Source organism: Macrobrachium rosenbergii, chromosome 16 (genome assembly GCF_040412425.1).
Source record: "Macrobrachium rosenbergii isolate ZJJX-2024 chromosome 16, ASM4041242v1, whole genome shotgun sequence".
Taxonomy (NCBI): Eukaryota; Metazoa; Arthropoda; class Malacostraca; order Decapoda; family Palaemonidae; genus Macrobrachium; species Macrobrachium rosenbergii.
The window spans coordinates 63,502,393-63,522,741 of record NC_089756.1 but is presented as its reverse complement, the minus strand read 5'-3'; the positions used below and the strand labels follow the sequence as shown (position 1 = coordinate 63,522,741).

The 20,349-nt window shown below is 42.2% G+C and overlaps 1 protein-coding gene across 3 annotated transcripts in view; it reads right to left on the bottom strand.

Annotated features, from left to right (window-relative positions):
- Positions 1 to 20,349, bottom strand: part of LOC136847480 (transmembrane protein 8B-like) — a 910,690-nt gene that overhangs the window by 696,502 nt on the left and 193,839 nt on the right. The gene's annotated exons all lie outside the window — the stretch shown is intronic.

Genomic DNA, 20,349 nt, shown 5'->3' with positions numbered 1-20,349 from the left:
GGTTCTTAGCCACGTAAAATAAGTCTAATCCTTCGGGCCAGCCCTAGGAGAGCTGTTAATCAGCTCAGTGGTCTGTTTAAACTAAGGTATACTTAACTTGGGATTAGACTTCAAGGTGCTGTTGCTTATGGATAGAGCTGGTGGCCACCCTGCAAGTCTTGATCATGAGGGAGTCCAAAACGAGTTCCTCCCTAACAACACCACCTATCTCTCCTCCAGCCTATGGACCAGGGCGTGATCCGTGCCTTCAAGGCACAGTACACCCGGAACTCCCTTGACCACCTTGTTCTGGCAATGAATAATGACAGTGAATTTATGCTGAAGGGGTACTGGCATAAATTAACGATTGCCTCATGTCTGTCCGTCATCCCCAAATCGTCGAAGGAGATGAAGAAGGAGACCCTTAATGCCTGCTGGAAGAAGTCACCAGAGTGTGTTCACGATTCCAAGGGCTTCTCTCCAGAAAAAATCCAACATTGGGCCATTGGGAATGCAGTCAAATTGGTAAGGCAGCTCAGTGGAGAAGGCTTTAATGACATCACCATGGAAGAAGTCAGCACCCTCACTGATGCCCACTCTGACCCCCTGACAGACCAAGACTTGGAAGAGCTGATGAAGTCTGCCAGCAAGGAAGAATACATGCCAGGTACTAATTCGCTTTTTTTTTGTAGAGCAACACTATTTATTCATTAATTACTGTATTTTTTCCTGTTGTATTCATGACTAAATACAGACTTTTATGATAAAAATCATTTACAGTGTACTTATAATGTACTACATAGTATTGTGCAATACCTATTAAGATCATTCCAAGTTGGGCCCCAAACTGAGCATAAGAGGCGTATGCTCTCTCTCTCTCTCTCTCTCTCTCTCTCTCTCTCTCTCTCTCTCTCTCTCTCTAAGGCCAATGTAAGATGTACTTTATTTTCCAGTAAAAGCAGACTGGAAAATAAAATGAAAATGATTAGCGAATACAGTATTTTAAATATTGTACAATATGCTCTATCATCCAAAAGCACTTTACAGTAATACTGCAGTAATCTTACATTGGCCTTAAAGAGAGAGAGAGAGAGAAGAAAGATGAAGAAGAGAGAGAGAAAGAAGAGAGAAAGTACACCTCTTATGCTCAGTCTGGGGCCCAACCTGGAATGAGCTTAATACATATCATACACTGTAAATCATTTTTATCATAAAAATCTGTATTTAGTCATGAACAAATCATTTTTATCATAAAAATCTGTATTTAGTCATGAACACAATATGAAAAAATAGTATATTTTTTTTTTTATCTTTTTTGTATTATAAAAATACATTACTTTGTTTTACAGTTACAGTATTCCACAGCACTGTGTATTTGCAATATTTTACAATGATAATTTTTCTTCTTACAAGAACTTCTTAATTTTATAAAAAGAGAATTACGTACATATTTAAGTAGTTATCAGAAAAGTAAGTTTTACATTTATACCTCCATAAGTTTTCATCAATCAGGACACAAAGTAAAGGAGGATGAGGGCCTGTCTTTGGAAGTTCTGTCTGAACTTTTGAGGATGGTCAAGGAAGTGGGGGATAGATTTTTATCCCTTGATAATCATATAGAATGTGCCTTGAAGTTTATGAATGCAATTGAAGGGGCAATGGCGTCCTACATTAGCCTCCATGCCAGCATGAAGAGGCAGCGACAGCAGCTGCCTATCACTGTTTTTCTAACGGAAGAAGAAGGACCCTCTGAAGCCTCTCAAAACCCCTGAAGTGCACATGGTAGTAGTAGTATTAAAGTGATTTAACCAGACCACTGAGCTGACTTTCAGCTCTCATAGGGCTGGCCTGAAGAATTAGAATAAAATACCACGCAGGCACAAGTTCTCATAATGTAGCGTACACACACACACAATAAATACATTTACTCATGCTTTCACACTAAAAAGACATATTAAAATTCATAATAAGTTAAGTAATATTTAAAAATAAAAATTTTAATTTAAATTCAACAAATGCTATAAGGGTTTTCATGCTTTCATTATTTACTTATTTTTATATTTTATTAATTAAACCACAGTTCCTCATGAACAACAATATCGGAATGACAGAAAATGTAAAAGATTCTGACAAAATTTCATTCACTGATTTATTTCCAAAAGTTGACAGTCGCTGTCGGTCATACTTTGGACACTCACACAACACGTCTGAACGTTATTATCACCTTGCACTCTGAGCACTCGGGCGCCAGGCCACGTGGGCTGCTCATTAAGTGTCCATGTGTCAGACGAGTATGGCCTATTCTGAAACATGTTCGAATTACTTGATATGGTGAACTCTATTTTTCAACATTAGGTTTTATTTGTTTTAATTTATTATTTTCAGGTTCTTCATTCCATATACATTGCCATTTATTTATGATACCAACCTTTGTGTGTGTTACATAATCAGTAACAGGGATACAGTAAACCCCACTTATTCACGTTCTCATGGTTCGCGGACTCACGCATTCGCGGGTTTCTCTGTGGAACATATCTAGCCATCATTTGCGGAAAATTTGCCCATTCACGGTATTTTTCACTGAGAAATATTCACTAATTACTGTATTTTCATATAATTTTCATGAATAAATGCACTTTTTGTGAAAAAACTATTAAAATACTCAGGTATAAGCATTTTTACAGGGTTTTTCTTGGTTTAAGCTATCAAAACGGACAGTTCTAGTGTTTTTAGAGGGGTTTTAAGCATTCGCGGATTTGACCTATTCGCGGGGGGGTGTGGAAAGCATCCCCCGCGAATACGGGGGGTTCACTGTATTCACATTTGATCTTGTCATGTGGGTTGCTTCTTTGGCTGCTTTATCTGCCTCATTTCCTTTGATCCCTACATGGGCAGGGATCCAACATATTTCTACATTTTTCCCATTATTATATAAGTTATGGAGAAATAATTTAATTTATTGTACAATAATATTTTTTGATTTGTAACTCTAAATAGCTTCTGTAGTGCTTCTCGAGTCACTAAAAATCACAAAATTATTAAATGACGTTTTTCAATTATTTTTATAGCTGCTGTAATTCAACACAATTCTGCTGTGAATATTGAAGCATTATTAGGTAGAGAGAATTGATAAGTTTTGTCTTGGGACACTGCAGCATATCCCATTCTGTGCTCTGATTTAGATCCGTCTGTATATATTGTGTAATGTGCACCTTTTCGGTTTACATGCTCTATTTTATGTTGTCTATGGTGTTCTGGTGTATATGAGTAACTTTTTGATAAATATTTCAGGTGTGCACAAATTCTCATTTTATTCACTGTCCAGGGAGGAGGTGATTTTACTATTAAAGGCACTTGTATATTTATATTCAGCGACTCACACAATCTTCTAGCTCTAACTGGGAAAGGTGAAGATGGTTATTTATAAATACATCTCTTAATTCAAGAAATTTTTTAGTTGAGAAATCACTTGTCTGAATTCTTAGAGCACTTTTCATTGTTACTGGCTCTATGGAGAGACAGAGGTAGTTCACCACATTCAACTTGTAAAGATGATTTACGTGACGATCTAAAGAGTACCAGAGCTCTCTCTTCTTCAAGACACCATGAGAAAAAGAAAGGCAAGCTCTAGAAAGCCATCCCTAATGGCTGTGTCCGTGCAGGACAGGACTCCCAGCCAGTCTGAGGCAATATCAGACAGAAAAAAAAAAACTGATAGTCTTCAATCTTCTTGGCCAGTGGCCCTGCTGTCCAGTCGAGGCAAATAAACACTTTGAACACCTTGAACAAATCTTTGACAAGGTGGTCTAGTTCCATCGACGAAAACATAATCCCTGCCAACGTAAACACGGATCAAGAAGAGTCGATGAGACCAGAGAAGTCCCTTTGGGAGGAGGCAGTGACTCCCAAAGAAGGAGCTTCCCCTGGTGATGTAAGACACATATCTCCTTCGAACAAGGCACAAGGGAGGAAAAGCGAAGGAAGCTTTTCCTTGCTCCCTTTTAGCTGAAAGCCAATCTTCAATTTCCTTAAGAGCCTTATTGGAAGATGAAGAAAACACCATCTTGGGGAGTCTAGTCCTGTCATCCGGATGAGACATCATCAAAAAGGTCGAGGCAGGCAGGATCGGGGCAGCAGGGGCAAAAAAAAAAAAAAAAAAAGTGAGGAAATTCACCAACAAATAATGCAGAAGAGCTGCATAGGCCAATGGAGGAGCAGGTTCTTGATTGCCTTCCTCCTCTGCTGAAGAGACTGCAGACAGGGTAGCCTCAAGAAAACTCTAGAAGTAAAGGGAGTTTTCTTCAGCAAGCTCATACTCTCAGCCAACTGCTGTTTAATGGGAACCAATGAAGGTTCGTCTTGAACTAAAGGCAAAGGTGACTGAAGAGAAGTAATACGTCTGGGAGTGGGTACTTGGCACTCAGAGGAGGATGACGGGTACTGAGCAGTTACTGCCAGGTGCTCGGGTGGCACTGGGCGCTCAAGAGGAGACAGGCATTTGGATGCTGACATGGGGCACCTGAGAGAATTCGCTGGGCACTCAGGGGCAGGCAAGGGCGCTCAAGAGAGAAGGCCTCTGGACTGTCCCATGTGGAAGGAAAAGGATGATGGACTGGGGCAAGGACAGAATAGTCCACAGCGTAACTGCACGAAGGCTCTGGGCTAAGACTGGCCTTCTTAGACCGCTTAACAGGAAGCGAATCATAACAGCGACCAACCTCATCTGAATGGTGCTTTAGAGGACATGATGAATCTAGGAATCGCTTGCACTGCCTCCTGTTTGCACTGGAATCATCGGAACTAGAAGACAACTAGTGGATATCCAAAGAGGCGCCTTTCCAACGGCTGTCTGTCAATACCTGGGAACACATAACAGGCTTGACTGAGGGGGACGGCTACCCGTGGGCAAACCCCATCGGTCTCCCTTGGACTTTCAGTATGTCTTCTCCCAGGTTCAGGGGAGTATGACAGGGGCCTTTGTCTAGGAGAACTGATGGGATGAGTAGCCACCTCCTCCACTTGCACTACACTGTCATACATCACTTTTTCTGTGAATACTTTGTCGATGTGCACTTTCAGTGACTCCCAATTCTGCCAATGCACTAACTACAAGACCTATCTTCTTATTGAACCTAGATTCGAGACTGGCAATAGCATTAGGGTCAGAGGCATGGGAGCCAGGCACGGGAGTAGGTGGATGAATAGTGGGAGGGCCAGTATCAGGAGAAGTGGAAATAGGAGTAGAAAGAATAGCAGGACCAGCTTTTAAACTAGGTTTAGGAGTGGTTTCTAGGCTAAGCGATCGTTTCTCATCTCTAGAAGCTGCTTTCCTCTTCCTATCCCTTTGTTACCTGTCCATGTGAGATCTAAGCACTTTCCACTACTTCTCATCCTAATCAGAACATTCATTACATATTTTCTCCTTACTGCATTTTTGGCCCCCTACAATTACAGTACAAATTGAATGTGGCTCATGACATGATCTAGTCAATCTAGTTTTGCATCCTTCACTGCAAAAGCAAAAACTCGAAGAGCTAGAATCTGACATAACTCTATAAAACTAGGATCCTGATCCAAAAGTACTAATGAGCTACCAAGAGCTCTGAAAGCTACCAAAATAGTGATAATACTTCACCAAAGTCCAGTAAAGACAACCGAGAAGCAAGAAAAAAAGCTGCTGCAATGGCGTCGATGTACAGTGAGCAGTGGCAGAAACACAATTGAATTAACCGGCTGGTTGTTTCCCCAAGTGCTCCGATAATGGGCGGAGACTGTCATCTACACAAAAACAATAGAAGAGCTACCACGACTTTTTAAAAAAGGCTGCTGAGTAGAAACCTTAGCTAGGTAATTACTTAGTAAGTTACTTATATGAAAAGAAACAATTCCTTACCTTTACTCCTGTGGTTGGCTTGCACACTGGTCATTGCAAAGGGGGTTGGGAGAGAGAGAGAGAGAGAGAGAGAGAGAGAGAGAGAGAGAGAGAGAGAGAGAGAGAGAGAGAGAGAGAGAGAGCACAGAGGTGTTTAAATCAAAGTCTAAGAACAGTACTGTATTGGATTCTGTAAGTGAAATGACATTTTATTGATATTTTGCTGTGTTATTTCATTAAAGGGTATACTACTGAGAGAGAGAGAGAGAGAGAGAGAGAGAGAACTGAGGTGTTTACATCAAAGTCTAAGCACAGTAACTAACTCGGGACGAGACGTGACAGGCATGGTTAAACTACAGCTGGGGACGGGTGAAAGACAGTTGGTTTTGCGTTGCTTACATATGAAATTTGGATCCTGAATATGTTTACGGTGATTAGAGGTGATATATGAACAATGATAAAATATTCTCTTGTGTATCATTATATGTGTGATAATCACAGTCAACTAAGCTTGTAATGAAGTACGGTACATAAATCAGACAAAGCACTCAATCGATCTCATAGTGAACGTCCTGGGTTTGTTAAGTTTAGTGTTTTTATGTTTATGGTACAGTAATTGATATTTCATTAAATTTTATGTACAGTACAGTACTGATATATGGGGAGCGAGAGATAGAACTGAGATTCTGTCGTCGGAGAATTTGGTATTGGTGGTTTTGTGTTGCCTATGTATGAAATTCAGATTTTAAATATTTTTACAATTAGATCTACATAGTAAAACAGTATAAATGGATTCTGTAAGTGAAATAACATTTTATTGATGTTTTGCTGTTTTTTCACTAAAGGATATATATACTGAGAGAGAGAGAGAGAGAGAGAGAGAGAGAGAGAGAGAGAGAGAGAGAGAGAGAGAGAGAGAGAGAGAGAGAGAGAGAGAGAGAGAGAGAGATATGGAACAAGAATTTTTTAATACATTTATGGGAGACGACGAGGAAGTAACCACGAAATGATGTAGTTTTGAGTACGACATAACCCGAGAACTTACTGTATATGTGAGCCCAGATGATTTGCCCATAACTATGACGATGTCAGGGTTAAATGAGATACAGTCTCTGGATTCAAACCTACGTCTGACAACCCATGAAAAGACTCATACAGGCTAAGAGTCAAACCCCTAAATGAGAGGAAGACTTGCAGCTTTTCAAGAGTACAAGAGGTGTCCCTCAAAATGGAGAGAGCTACCCTTAGAATCAAACCCTGGTGAAGGGTGGTCAAGCCTTTCAAAAAAAAAAAAAGCAAAAAGATGCTTCACAGCAAAGGTAGGTAAGCAGAACACCAGTACCTGCTGACAAACAGCTCTGATCAGAGATATACCTCGTTTCCAACACCAAAAGCTGTAAACAGGTTCTCAAGGAATGGAAATATCCAAGAACTCCAATGGAGAGTGAAGAAAGACCCCTCTCATTAGGGGTGAGTCTGGAAAACATCCAAGCATGAGGTGTCAGAGCTCTCAACACCTGGAGATATGAGAATATGAAGTTTACTATTGAGGAATATCTCTTAGGACCTAGAACCATGCACTAGCAGGTCCCGATATGCATGGACACATGGGAATTCGATATTTTGCCAGGGAACAGCAGAAATCAACCTGCTGTTCATGATGTACTAAAAGATGAAATGGCAATAAAGACAGGGTTTGAAGTTGCCCTCCAGGAAAGAAACCTTTCTCCATGCTTTAATGAAGCAAGAATGGAGAAGAAAGAAATCCAGAGTTACCTGTTGTGCTGAATGGTACACAGGTGTGAGCTTAGAACCTGCAAATCTTAAAAATCTTCTTCGTCATGCAAGGGATTAGGGACCAATATCCCCTTTACCAGTCTCCGATAGTAGAGCTCTGTCCAAAGGTATCTATACGTCAGTCCTAAAGTGAGACTCACTACAGCAAGCAATGCTCAAGTGTGCATCCTACCCCTCGCACAACTTTTTGAGGCTCTAAGTCAGGAGAGGCAAAGTTGCCCTCAGAGCCCGCCTCTAAAAGGATAACTTGGGAACTAAAGAATGGTGACAACACCAAGCAAGTGGTCCCTGATACACAGGAATGTGTGCACAACCTCCCTGAGTTTGCTGAAGCAGAGTTGCCCTCAGAGCCCACCTCTACAAGGATAACATGGGAACTAAAGAACGGTGACAACACCAAGCAAGTTGTCCCCGATACAACAGGAACTTGTGCACAACTTCCCTGAGTTTGCTGAAGCAAGAATCCTAAGAAAAGACTTGTCACTGCCATAAACTTGCAACCCAGGTGCTAACTTTCTTGTCAGGAAAGAGGGTAAAAATCACCAATAAACTCGAGAAAGATAGTTGTCCTATGGCCAAAAACTGCAACAAGGTTGCCAGGACAAACCAATATCCAATATCCAGTATACCTCCCAGAAAAGAATGAAAGCTAACAACAACAGACTCTTCAATATCCAATATCCAGTATACCTCCCAGAAAAGAATGAAAGCTAACAACAACAGACTCTTAGTCAGACCTTGTAGGATGGTAACTGAAAGTCCTGACAAAAGACTTTCCTCCCAAAGAATAAAGCTGAAGTACTTCTGAGATGACCAATATGTGTGTATTTGAAAAATACCCATCCTTTAGTCCCTCAACAAAGTGGTCACTCCCTCGATTTCTAGCGCCAATCTTCAGCATCACACACTTATTAAGGGTGCGGTCCCAGTGCGAGCTGCGAATAAGGCGACGAAAGGGACTGGAAAAAGGTAAGATATGTCGGGACCTCAAAAGAGACAAGCACTCTCTTACAAACGGCAGTCTCCTTGCATTTCCTCTTCCCCTTACCACCTTTCTGAAAACTGAAGAGTGATTAAAGGTGAGATGAAACTCCCAGTGGGAGAAGTATGTGAAACTCCACAGGAAAAAATGAAGTTGAACCTCCACTGTCCCAAAGATGAGAAGGCCAATTGAACATGAATGTTCAACCACAGTTCCTTATAAGCCAGGGAGCCTTTAGGACATGGCCTGGCAAAGACAGGTGCTGTTAGTCCACTGCACCAACCTTGCTGAAGCCTCCACTTCATCCTGAAAGGATTGAAGTAGACCCAAGAGCCAGACCAGTCCTAGTGCCAACACCAACTTAGTGTCAAAACTTTGCCTAGGGACTCGAGACTGTTCCTCCACACTCAAAAATGGCTCACTGGGTATTGTCTGGTGGGCCAGGTAGTTGACAAAGACAACCCAAAACGACTGCAGAAAATGCCTTTCCCAAGGACCTCCAGGTTGCAACTGGGCTTGATGGCCTCTATAAACACCAGCCTCTACACCTTGGTATCTGAATCCTGGTGTACAGGGCCCTCAGGACCATCCCTGGAGCTGAAAACCTGGGACACCTCTTATGTAGGAGGAGGCCCATCGAAAACCCCCACAGTGAATCATTCCTCAATTGAGCGCATAACCCACTCAGTTCTAAGACCAATACAAATACATGCTTCCTTGTAAGAAAAAACGTGGGAGAATGCATGATAGCTTCTTGTCCTAGCCCTGATGGTTAACCAGCTCCTGTCTCTCAGAAACCTCCAAAGAAAAAGGGGGAATGATCCCAGGCACCCTTGCCCCATCTAGTAAAGGCAAGGCCACTACCAGGTGAACAAGGCCGTGAATGGTCATCAAACAGAAGTTGACATCAAACCCACAGGTCGCAGAGAGCATTCTTACTCGTGAAAAAGAGGACAAGGGCTATTCATGATCGTGCCAAAACCTTCCTAAAAGATGGAAAGAAAGGGAGGAGGTGGAATCACCCCTTACTAAGTCTGGGCCCTGTCCCTTTCCTGGACCCCTGCATGCCAAGGATCTTTTACCAGCAGTACAGGTACCCTGGCTGGCCTATGTAGCCTGGATAGCTAGGCTGGACCAGCACTCGAACCCAGGGTAGTGATTGCATCCATGCATAAAACATGGGTAGTAGCATGGGGGCCCTGGACTGGTGGTCCAAGAACCTTGATTAGACCAGTCAGCATGGGTAGCAGTTGCACCCATACATGAAGCATGGGTAGCAACAGTGGGGTCCCAGAAAATAATTCCGAGAGACTTGACTGGACGAGTCAGCCTGGTTGCCAGTTGCACCCATGCATGGAGCACAGGTAGTGTCAGGGGTATCCAGACCAGCAATCAGAAAGCCTTGAATGGACCGGTACCCAAGGGATCTAAAGGCCTAAGCGATTGGCTGGCCTGGATACCAGCCAGCTGCAAGGACTGGGCAGGCCAGGGGTAATGGTTGCTCCCATGCACCCAACTGTAGGTTCAATGGTACAATAAGCTTGAGCTGAATCAGTCCTTTTCCTCAGAAAAGGACCAAATTATGGAAGCCTAAAAAGACTTCCTGCATAGAGAGCCAGACATAGTAGCCTTCTTCCTCCACTTGAAAGTATCGAAAGACGAAGATCAGAAGCGATGGAAAACTCCATAATACTCGTCACTACCAAACAACCTGATCCAAAGATCGAACCCATTAATAGTGCCTGAACCATACAACCACATCATGCTAGCCACTCTCTAGCGGCCCCGAGGAGCCGGAAACAGTAGGGTCAAAGTGCAGCCCAAACCCCATGGACTTCTAGCCATGGAAGGACCAGAAACACTGACTTGTTGGTCCCCGAACGCTCAATACAAAACCAAAACTTTGGAACTGAATGAGCAACATAAACAGGCCAAACAAACCCTCCCCGTGTGATCCCAAAAGATCGCTGAGGAAGAGCTGAAGTGTTTTCTATCCCCCTGGACCATCACAAAACCTAACCCAACTCGTAGGTCAGGTAACAAAAGCCAGCGGTCTTGCAACCAAGCCATGCAAACAAGCCGTACAAACCCTTCTCTGTGTGATCCCAAATGATTGCAGTGAGAGTGTTCACAAGATTACATGTTACTATGGTTATCCGACCATAGAAAAGCCGGGAGACACTCCAAACTTGTTGCTGCCTGTAAACCCAGAACATATACTGGGAAAAAAGGAGCTAACAAGCCACATGAAAGATTGACATACTACTTTCAGAAAGAGACAGAGATTTCAACTTGAAACAAGCTTGAAAGTTTAAAGAGAAACAAGACAAAGAGAACTTGAGTCTAAGGAAATGGCAAGCCCTGCTTGGGAAATCAATCAGCCGGGAGGGCAACTGAAACTCCCCGCCTTACCCCAGAGGGAAAGGCACACAGAAAGAACCTTGATAATCCTTCTTGGCATGGGGCAGACTCCCACTCACTCTAACCTCACAGGTTTAGTCACAGTGGAGGTGAGGTTCAGAAGAACGAAGTAGTTGATGATGATGAAGGGAGAGAGAAAGCCTCCACCTCATGCCACCACTTTTGAAACTCGTCTCGTATGCAGTAATCAAGAATCACATAGACTAAGCCACAAAAACCACTGGAATAAGGACATATAGCCTATTCCAATGAATACAAAGGAAGGATGTGATAGCAGGATTGCCTTAAATAAGTTAAACCTAACCTTCAGGAAACTTCCAAGTGGCTAAATCTACTGCACCTGAAAGGTAAATACATTAGTAAGTAGCCTATATCAAAGAATGAAACAGCTCTTGTGTAACTACCAAAAGCTGTTATATATCCAATGAAACAGCATTTATAGTGGCAAGGAAAAAACAAACTTAGTTCCTTGCAAGAAGGCTTATTTGACTGATGGGTTTGAACAATGCAATACAACACATAGTAAAAACCAAAAAAGGAAAAGGACTACTCAAGATTAAGCAACAAAAATTCAAATAGCAGAAGTCAGGCAGTGAGTCCTGAAAGATATCTAGACTTGGCAGTTGCCAAAAGCAAATTGGAATGCAGACCAAAAGGTGGGAAAAGCTTCCCCGAGACTGTTGGTGCGAGAGGCTTCCCCAAGACTGTCGGTAATTAACTACCTTGTCATTAAGTTTCAACGAATGTTCCAGCCATCATTTGCCATCCAATTCCTATGTAAAGAATAAAGGTTTGTATTTGTGTAATATATATATATACATTATATATATATATATATATATATACAGTATATATATATATATATATATATATATATATATATATATATATATATGAGCTGATCTATATAGAAAATCTACTAGACGCCTTGTGCGTGTGTGTGTGACCAGAGAGTAACGAACCGATAGATACCGCTGATTCATCAAATGCCCATACGATCGTTGGCGGCTTGGCGTGGGTGATTCAAATGAGTGCCATACATCGAAGACCCTTATTGGCCCATTTCGATTATGAGAGACCAATCAGCTGAGGTCTATGACCCAAACCAGTTCAGTTTGAAAAGCAAAGAGTCAGTAGGGAGTCAGTGGTCGACGGGTCAAGTCGCGTTTCAAAGACAGGGGTCGGCGCGTGTTGTTTCAGAGTACCTTCCGATGATTATAACCTTGATATAATTAGTAGCGTAATATTAGCAACAGGGTCCTGTGTAACTATTAAGGAAAATACACATGTGTTAATTGTATCTTACGCGTTTCATTGTACTGGTAGAACCCTTATATGATCGAAGATCAGGTCATATAATTTGGTGTCAGGTGTGGGGTATTGCCGGTACATAATAATTTACAGCGTAATTGCAATCGTGAAATAAACAATGCAGACTCGAAGAAAAGCTGCGTGACGACGGCGGGAGTGCCAGTACTAGCAGTACCAGTGCTAACAATAACAGTGCCAATGAAAAGGACAGTGTGAATCAGCCGTCAGCGCCAACAATTATCCAACACGCGTTAGAAGAGTTGCACAAATTAACAAAAGAAACGCAAACAAAACAGCCTGTCGCCCGTCCACAATATCGCCAACGTCGCGTCGTCCCGCAAGTGCGATCAGACGAAAAAATAAAAACTGCCTGTGCTAGATGGATCAGTACTTGAGTTTGATAACTCACGCACTGGTGAAGGTTTCCTCTCGATCAAGACCTTTTAAAGTGTGTTGAAAACGCCACCATTGGCTGGACAGATAGAGAAAAATTGTACAAACGAAACAGAAGATCATCGGTAATGCAGCGAGACAAATTAGGAGCTGGGACGTCAGTTATTCGGCAGACTGGGGTACTTTTAAACAGCACCTCACTCAGCAGTTTGCCCTACACCGAGAGGAGAAGATGGAGCTAATGGAAGCTTATGACCCCAGGTTGGGGGTGGGAGAGTCGATTTCAGCCTTCTACTATCGCGTCGGTGAAGCCTTTGAGTCCCTCACCCCTAATAGAGACCAGACTGTAGAGGGAAAAGAGTCCTTCTGTCGACGCATGCTGAAGCGGATTCTTCCCACCTCCGTTGTGGGATTTCTTTTTTACGACAAGAGGCCCTTACACGTCTTGCTGCTGAAAGTGCAACTTCTATTCGACCCTAACGAAGCCAGCAAACACAGATGGGAGCTCAGGCCACCCCCAATCGGTTGTTGCAACGGTTAACCAATCTGACCCAGCGAATCCTCCGCCAGCCTCATCCGCCAACCAGAGGCCAGGGTCATGCACCCAGGGGCCTCGAAGAGGCAAGGGGAAATCGGCTGGGAATAATACAGTTGGCCGTTGCTGGGGGTGTGGAGGGGAGGGCCACATGAGGGCCCAGTGCCCCTCTCTGACCCAGCCACGACGTTGTTTTCGATGCAAAGCAACAGACCACCTCGTGAGCGCTTGTTCAAAAAAACGACGACGGCCAGCGGAACAACGTTATTCCCCCCACCAAGGAGAGGAAGGGAAGGCGTGTGGAGGAGGAGTCGGGAGGGCCCCGACTACACCCACGACCGCCGGGTCCAACCAGCGACCGTGCCCCCGGTAGAACAAGGGACGCCTTGTCGGGGAGGAGGGGGAACCAGCCAACCCCCCGAGAAGTAGTGGAGTGCCCTCCACCACCCTTCGCTGCCCATGCCCAGGCCGTTCGGGGTGACAGGAGAGAAGGCCAGGCAAGAACCTAACTCCCACCTCAATCCACGAAGGAAGCTGTGGTGCCAATCGTGCAAATATGGGTAGGGGAGCGACAGGGTAGGGCGTTGATCGACACTGGAGCAAGTGTGTCTCTGCTAGAAGAACACCTAGTGACAGGATCGGTGCAGCCTATGGAAGGTTGTTTAGTTTTGAGTACTGCAGGCGGCCATCGAATGGTAACTCAGAGGGCTGTAAAGCAACAGGTAACCATCGATGGGCGAGTAGTGACACATACCTTTTACGTGGTGCCAGCCTTACAGGTAGAGGGAATTTCAGTTATTTTAGGAATTGATTTTGTAGATAAGAACGAAATAATAGTGGCTGGCACAGCCGGGAAGGGGATCGAGGTATGTTTAAAGGGACAACGAATCGCCACAGAGGGGGAGAGGCGGAGGTGCCTACGGGTCTCCCTAAGGTCGAAGGGGGCTGAGGGGGGAGTACCCGCCGCTGCAGAGGCGGGAGACGTGGCACCACCCCGGACCCTCATCCTCACCCGTGACACCCTCACGGAACATACCGGAAGGCACCTTAGTTATGATCAGACCCCATAACAAATGGGAAGATTTTATCATTCCGGGTCTGAGTGAAGTGATACACGGCGAGGTTAACGTGCCATTTATGAATATTAGTGACCAGTGTATTGTGCTAGATTGTGAGTCGATATGCGACCTTGAACCTTGTGAAATAGCAGATGCTTCAAACACACTCGCGACCTTGAGTAGCATGTGTCAGGGTCAGAGTGAGGGACGACTAAGTAGACTCCTCCGGACAGCTGGTGGGTCTACCCTGTTACTTATCAAAATATTGTCAATGAAATTGTAGAAGGTTACCAAGATGTAATCGCGATTGGCGACGAAACCCCAGGCAGAGTAAACAGTTTTCCTTTTGTTATAGAAACCTGGGTCATCCACCCATAAGATCAAAGCCTTATAGAGTACCAGTTTGTTATCAGCGGAAAATGGAGAATGAGATTAATAAATTAAAGGAACAAGGGACAATTAGAGATAGTGAATCCCCTGGGCCTCGCCAATCGTGATGGTTAAAAAGAAGGATGGTTCTCTTAGGCTATGTGTTGATTATAGGAAGTTGAATAGTATTACCAAAGACAATGCATTTCCATTGCCCTCTATCGAAGAGTTGTTAATTAAGGTCAGAGATAGTAAATTCTTCACCACCTTAGATTTGAAGTCAGGTATCATCAAATACCTATAGACGAGAGTAGCAAGGAAAAGACAGCCTTTGTAGCTAATGATCAATTGTTTGAATATAATTACCTCCCGTTTGGGGTAAAGAACGCCCTGCTCATTTTTCATTTGTTATGATGTCCGTATTAGCTTCGCTATTAGGACATAGTGTATTTGTTTATTTAGATGACATAATCATAATAGGGGCTACAGTAGAAGAACACAAGAAGAACATTATTGAAGTCTTGGAAGCTTTAAAACGACAAGGTATGAAAATTAATTTAACCAAATGTAAATTCTTTCAGCAAGAAGTTGAATTTTTGGGACACATCGTAACATCTGAAGGCCTTAAGCCTTGTGCCGATAAAGTAGCAGCAATTAAAGAACTTCCCCGACCGAGAAATGCAAAGGAAGTAGCCAGTTTCCTCGGGCTCGCAGGCTACTATCGTAAATTCATAAAAGATTTTGGTAAAATAGCTAGACCGCTAGATGCATTGAGAAAGCAGTCAAATTTTCATTGGGGACAGGAGGAAGAAATAGCTTTTCAAGAATTGAAGATTTCACTCACTAGTAATGAACTATTAGCTTATCCAAAGTTCGATCGACCATTTATAGTAACCACCACGCAAGCAGTATAGCTATCGGGGAGTGATTTCTCAAGTTGATGATGCAGGGAATGAAAACCGATTTGTTTTGCATCACGAGCATTAAAAGGCCCAGAGAAGAATTACAGTACCGTCGATAGAGAGCCATTGGCTATTCTATGGATGCTGGAAAGGCACCGCTACTTTTTGCTGGGGCATAAAGTAAAAATTAACACAGATCATCGCCCACTGAGAGATTTATTCAAGAAAGGGGATTTGACCACTGACAGGCTCGTTGGATAGAACGGCTGTTAGAGTTTGATATTTTGGGAATTGAACATATAGCAGGAAAAACAAATAAAGTAGCGGATGCCCTTTCCAGGAGTGCCATAATGGGAGTTACAACCAGAGCAGCAAAGAGAGAGGAACAACGACGGAAGAAACAATTGAATGCGCCAGAGGCAAACCGATGTAGAAAACGGGAATAACTCGGTAACTCCGGAGCTGGCGAGAGAAAGAGGGGTAACGAGTTGTGAAAGCGAGGAGACTGACCTTACTAGGGGTCAGCGAGCGAATGCCCTACGAGTGAGAATGAGTGTGTGATTGATTTGTGTGGTTGGAGTGTTGGAGAGGTGATAAGAGGCCAGAAGTCCGAGCCATGGATTGGACAGGTTAGAGCTTTTGTGAGGGGTGCGAGTAACGAGTTTCCCGATTTCTCAAGGTGCCCAAAGATATCTTCTTCATTGAAGAGGATTTTTTGTTTTGTAAATATGAGAAGAGACCGGGCGATATCCGATCTCGCGTCGTCCTTCCTCCCTCTTTGGTAGAGAAAGCCATCCACATGATACATGTAAGTGCATATGCGGGACATATAGGTATAGAAAGGTCCCTAAGGAGGGCACGAGAATCCTTTTTGGGTAGGAATGAAAGCAGACATTACAAAATTCATCAGCCAGTGCCACATATGTAATAGCATGAAAACCACAAACACTCTATTCCAAAGGCTCGCATGTGGTCAGTAGAGCCAATTAAGTTTAACAGAGTGCATATGGATGTCGTGGGACCCTTCCTCCTGGAGACGGCCAGTTCAAATATGTGTGTGTGATGGTGGATGCGTTCACGCGCGTTATACGCACACGCACGCAATGGTGGATAAGACCGCAACATCGGTTGCCAGAGCTTTGTGTTCATTCATAACGAAATTCGGCTGTCCTCGTACTTAATCAGTGACAATGGGCGTGAATTTGTTAATGAAGTGATCAAGGAGCTGACAAAATTATTAAATGTGGAACATTTCACGATCATCTGGCCCTACCGCCTTCAGCCAATGGGTTAGTTGAATCCCACAATAGAGAGGTGACCAATATTTTGAAATACTTAGTAGCCGACAGTCCGAGTCAGTGGGTAGAGATGTTACAAATGGCGGAATTTGCACTTAATATGGCGTATAACGGCTCCATAAAAGATAGCCCATATTTTTAGTGTATGGACAGGACCCTTCATTGCCATATACTGTGATCATGGACCCAAGAACTTTACCTTTATATAGTGTCGAACAATACCGGTGATGTTCTGTAACCTAACCCAAGAGTTTTTCAGATAACGCAGAAACTTCTGTTGAGGGCCAATGAAAAGCATCAGACGCAATATGATCAGCGATTCCGCACACGAACGTCTAAGATACAAATAGGGACAGAATCTATTTGAAAAGACTGCAACCGAGGAAACACAAACTTGAGGCCGCCTATTTAGGTCCGTACAACTGTGAAAGAAATCAAAAATGATACTGCGGTGATAAAGCATATTAGGACCGGTGTCCAGGGCTTAATACCACTTATCGCAGAAGATGTCCTGATGTGGCATCTGAATAAACCGGTACCCCCATTTCCGGGACTGCCTGGTTACCTGGGAGAGGAGAGTGAAGATGATATACAAGCATGTCTAGGGATCATTAACGGTGCACCCAACGTGCATACAGACGAGGGTCGCAAATAATGGTGTCATGTTCTGAAGTATGAACATTATTCTAAACGTATCTTTGCACCAACATGCCATGTTCCTTTTTAATCTTTTGTTTTGAGTTTGTGATAATGACTTTTCATGCATAAATTGAGACCAATCGTACTTTCTGTTTCATTTATTGTGTTGTACAAGTTCTTTAATCTTGATGATTGATAGCGATATGTTTGTTTTATTATTTTTTGAATTACAGGTTTTGTGTTCCGGTTTAATCAGAAATTAGATGTCTTAAAGTGGAGAGATATGAGAGTTTTTGTTATTCCATTGATTCATATGTGATTCATTTTTCATTAATGAACATGTTTGCAATGTGATGCGTGGAATCCAGAACAGACTTTAAACTGCCAATTGTAACCACGCAATTTGACCCTGGCTTGCTAAGTTTGATTTCTTTTCCAATTCTGCATGAATTATTAATCATTTGCGTTTTAGTCGGTAAGGTACTCAAATAATGGTGCACAAATGTAGAAAAAAAAAAAATGTATATAAATGAATAAAGAAAAAAATAGTTATGAGTTCTAAAGTTGTCGAGAACTTGTGGGGGGAGTGGTGAGCTGATCTATATAGAAAATCTACTAGACGCCTAATGTGTGTGACCAGAGAGTAACGAACTGATAGATACCGCTGATTCATTGAATGCCCATACAATCGTTGGCGGCTTGGCGTGGGTGATTCAAATGAGTGCCATACATCAAGACCCTTATTGGCCCATTTCGATTATGAGAGACCAATCAGCTGAGGTCTATGACCCAAACCAGTTCAGTTTGAAAAGCAAAGAGTCAGTAGGGAGTCAGTGGTCGACGGGTCAAGTCGCGTTTCAAATTATTATTATTATTAAAATAGTTTAACCAGACCACTGAGCTGACCATCAGCTCTCAAAGGGCTGGCCCGAAGGATTAGGATGGAATGACAAGTCTAGGCTAGAAGCCTAGCACTGGGACCTAATAGGTCACTTGTCAATGATGATAAACGAAAATGAAAATAAAATTAAAAGCTGTAAAAAGGCATACACTTTCATACTGGAACACACTCACACAATAAATACATTTAAACTCATGCTTCCATACATACTCACTAAAAAGGTATATTAAAATTTACAATAAATTAAGTAAAATCATAAAATTTATTTGTTTTAAAATTCATTATACTGACTGATTGTTTTTTTCTTATATTTTTCCAATTAATTTGCAGCTTCTCATGAACATTAAAATGGGTGCTATTGAGAACGTTAAAGATTCTGGACAAAATTTCTTCTATCGGTCTATTTCAAAATTTGATAATCGCTGCACGTTATATTTTGGACATTCACACAGTATATGCTTAACTGTTATCAGCACATTGCAATCTGGGCATTTGGGAAGAGGGCCACATGGACTGTTCATTAAGTGTCCATGTGTCAAACGAGTATGGCCTATTCGAAGACGTGTCAGAATCACTTGTGCTTGTCTCTCTCTTTGATATGAGGAATTCCATTTTCCAACACTGGATTTTATCTGTTTTAATTTATTATTTTCAGGTTCTTCGTTCCATATATTTTGCCATTTTTTTACAATGATTGTTTTTATATATTTTGTATAGTCACTGATAGGGATGTCTACATTTGTTCTTGTCATGTGGACCTCTTTAGCTGCTTTATCAGCCTCTTCATTTCCCTTAATCCCTACATGGGCAGGGATCCAACATATTTCAATATTTTTTCCCTTATTATACAATTTATGGAGTGAGAACTTTATATGTTGTACAATATTATTTTTGGGATTATAGCTTTGAATAGCTTCTATAGCACTTCTGGAGTCGCTATAAATTACAAAATTATTATATGAGACTTCTAATTATTTTTATGGCCGATACTATTGCACATAACTCAGCTGTAAATACAGAGGCTTTGTCTGGGAAAGAGAACTGATACATTTTGTTTTGGGATACCGCAGCATATCCCACCTGTATTGTGATTTAGATCCGTCAGTGTATATTGCGTAATGTGGACCTTTTCGGATTATATGCTCTACTGCATGTTGTCTTTGGTATTCTGGAGTATATGAATGATTTTTTGATAAATATTTCAAGTGTGTACAAATTCTCACTTTATTCATTGTCCAAGGAGGAGGCAATTTTAACATTACAGGTAATTGTATATACATATTTAGCGACTCAAACAATCTTCTAGCCCTAATTGGGAAAGAAGGTGGATGATTGTTTATAAACACATCTCTTAATCCAAATAATTTTTGGTTGGAGAATCACTTGTCTGAACTCTCAGAGCACTCTTCATCGTTACTAGCTCTCTATGGAGAGACAGAGGTAGTTCACCACATTCAACTTGTAAAGAAGATGTTGGTGATGATCGAAAAGCTCCTGAACATATTCTAAGACCCTCATTATGAATTGGGTCTACCATTTTCAGCGTTGCGTCTGATGCCGAGCCATATATTTCACTTCCATAATCAACAATAGACAGCACTGTTGCTTTATACAATAAAGCAAGGGTATGTCTATCGGCTCCCCAAGTAGTGTTCGACAGTTTTTTAATTAGGTTTAATGCTCTTTTACATTTTGATTTCATGTATGTTATGTGGGCTTTCCAGTTCAGGTGAGTATCAAATACTAATCCCAAAAATTTTGCTGTTTGGCCAATTGGTATACTATGGTTTCTGATTTTTAAGTCTATTTCTTCTCCTTTTTTCCATTTTTTGTTTTTATAAAACATGATTGCTTGGGTTTTATCTATGGAAAATTTAAAGCCTACAGATAAA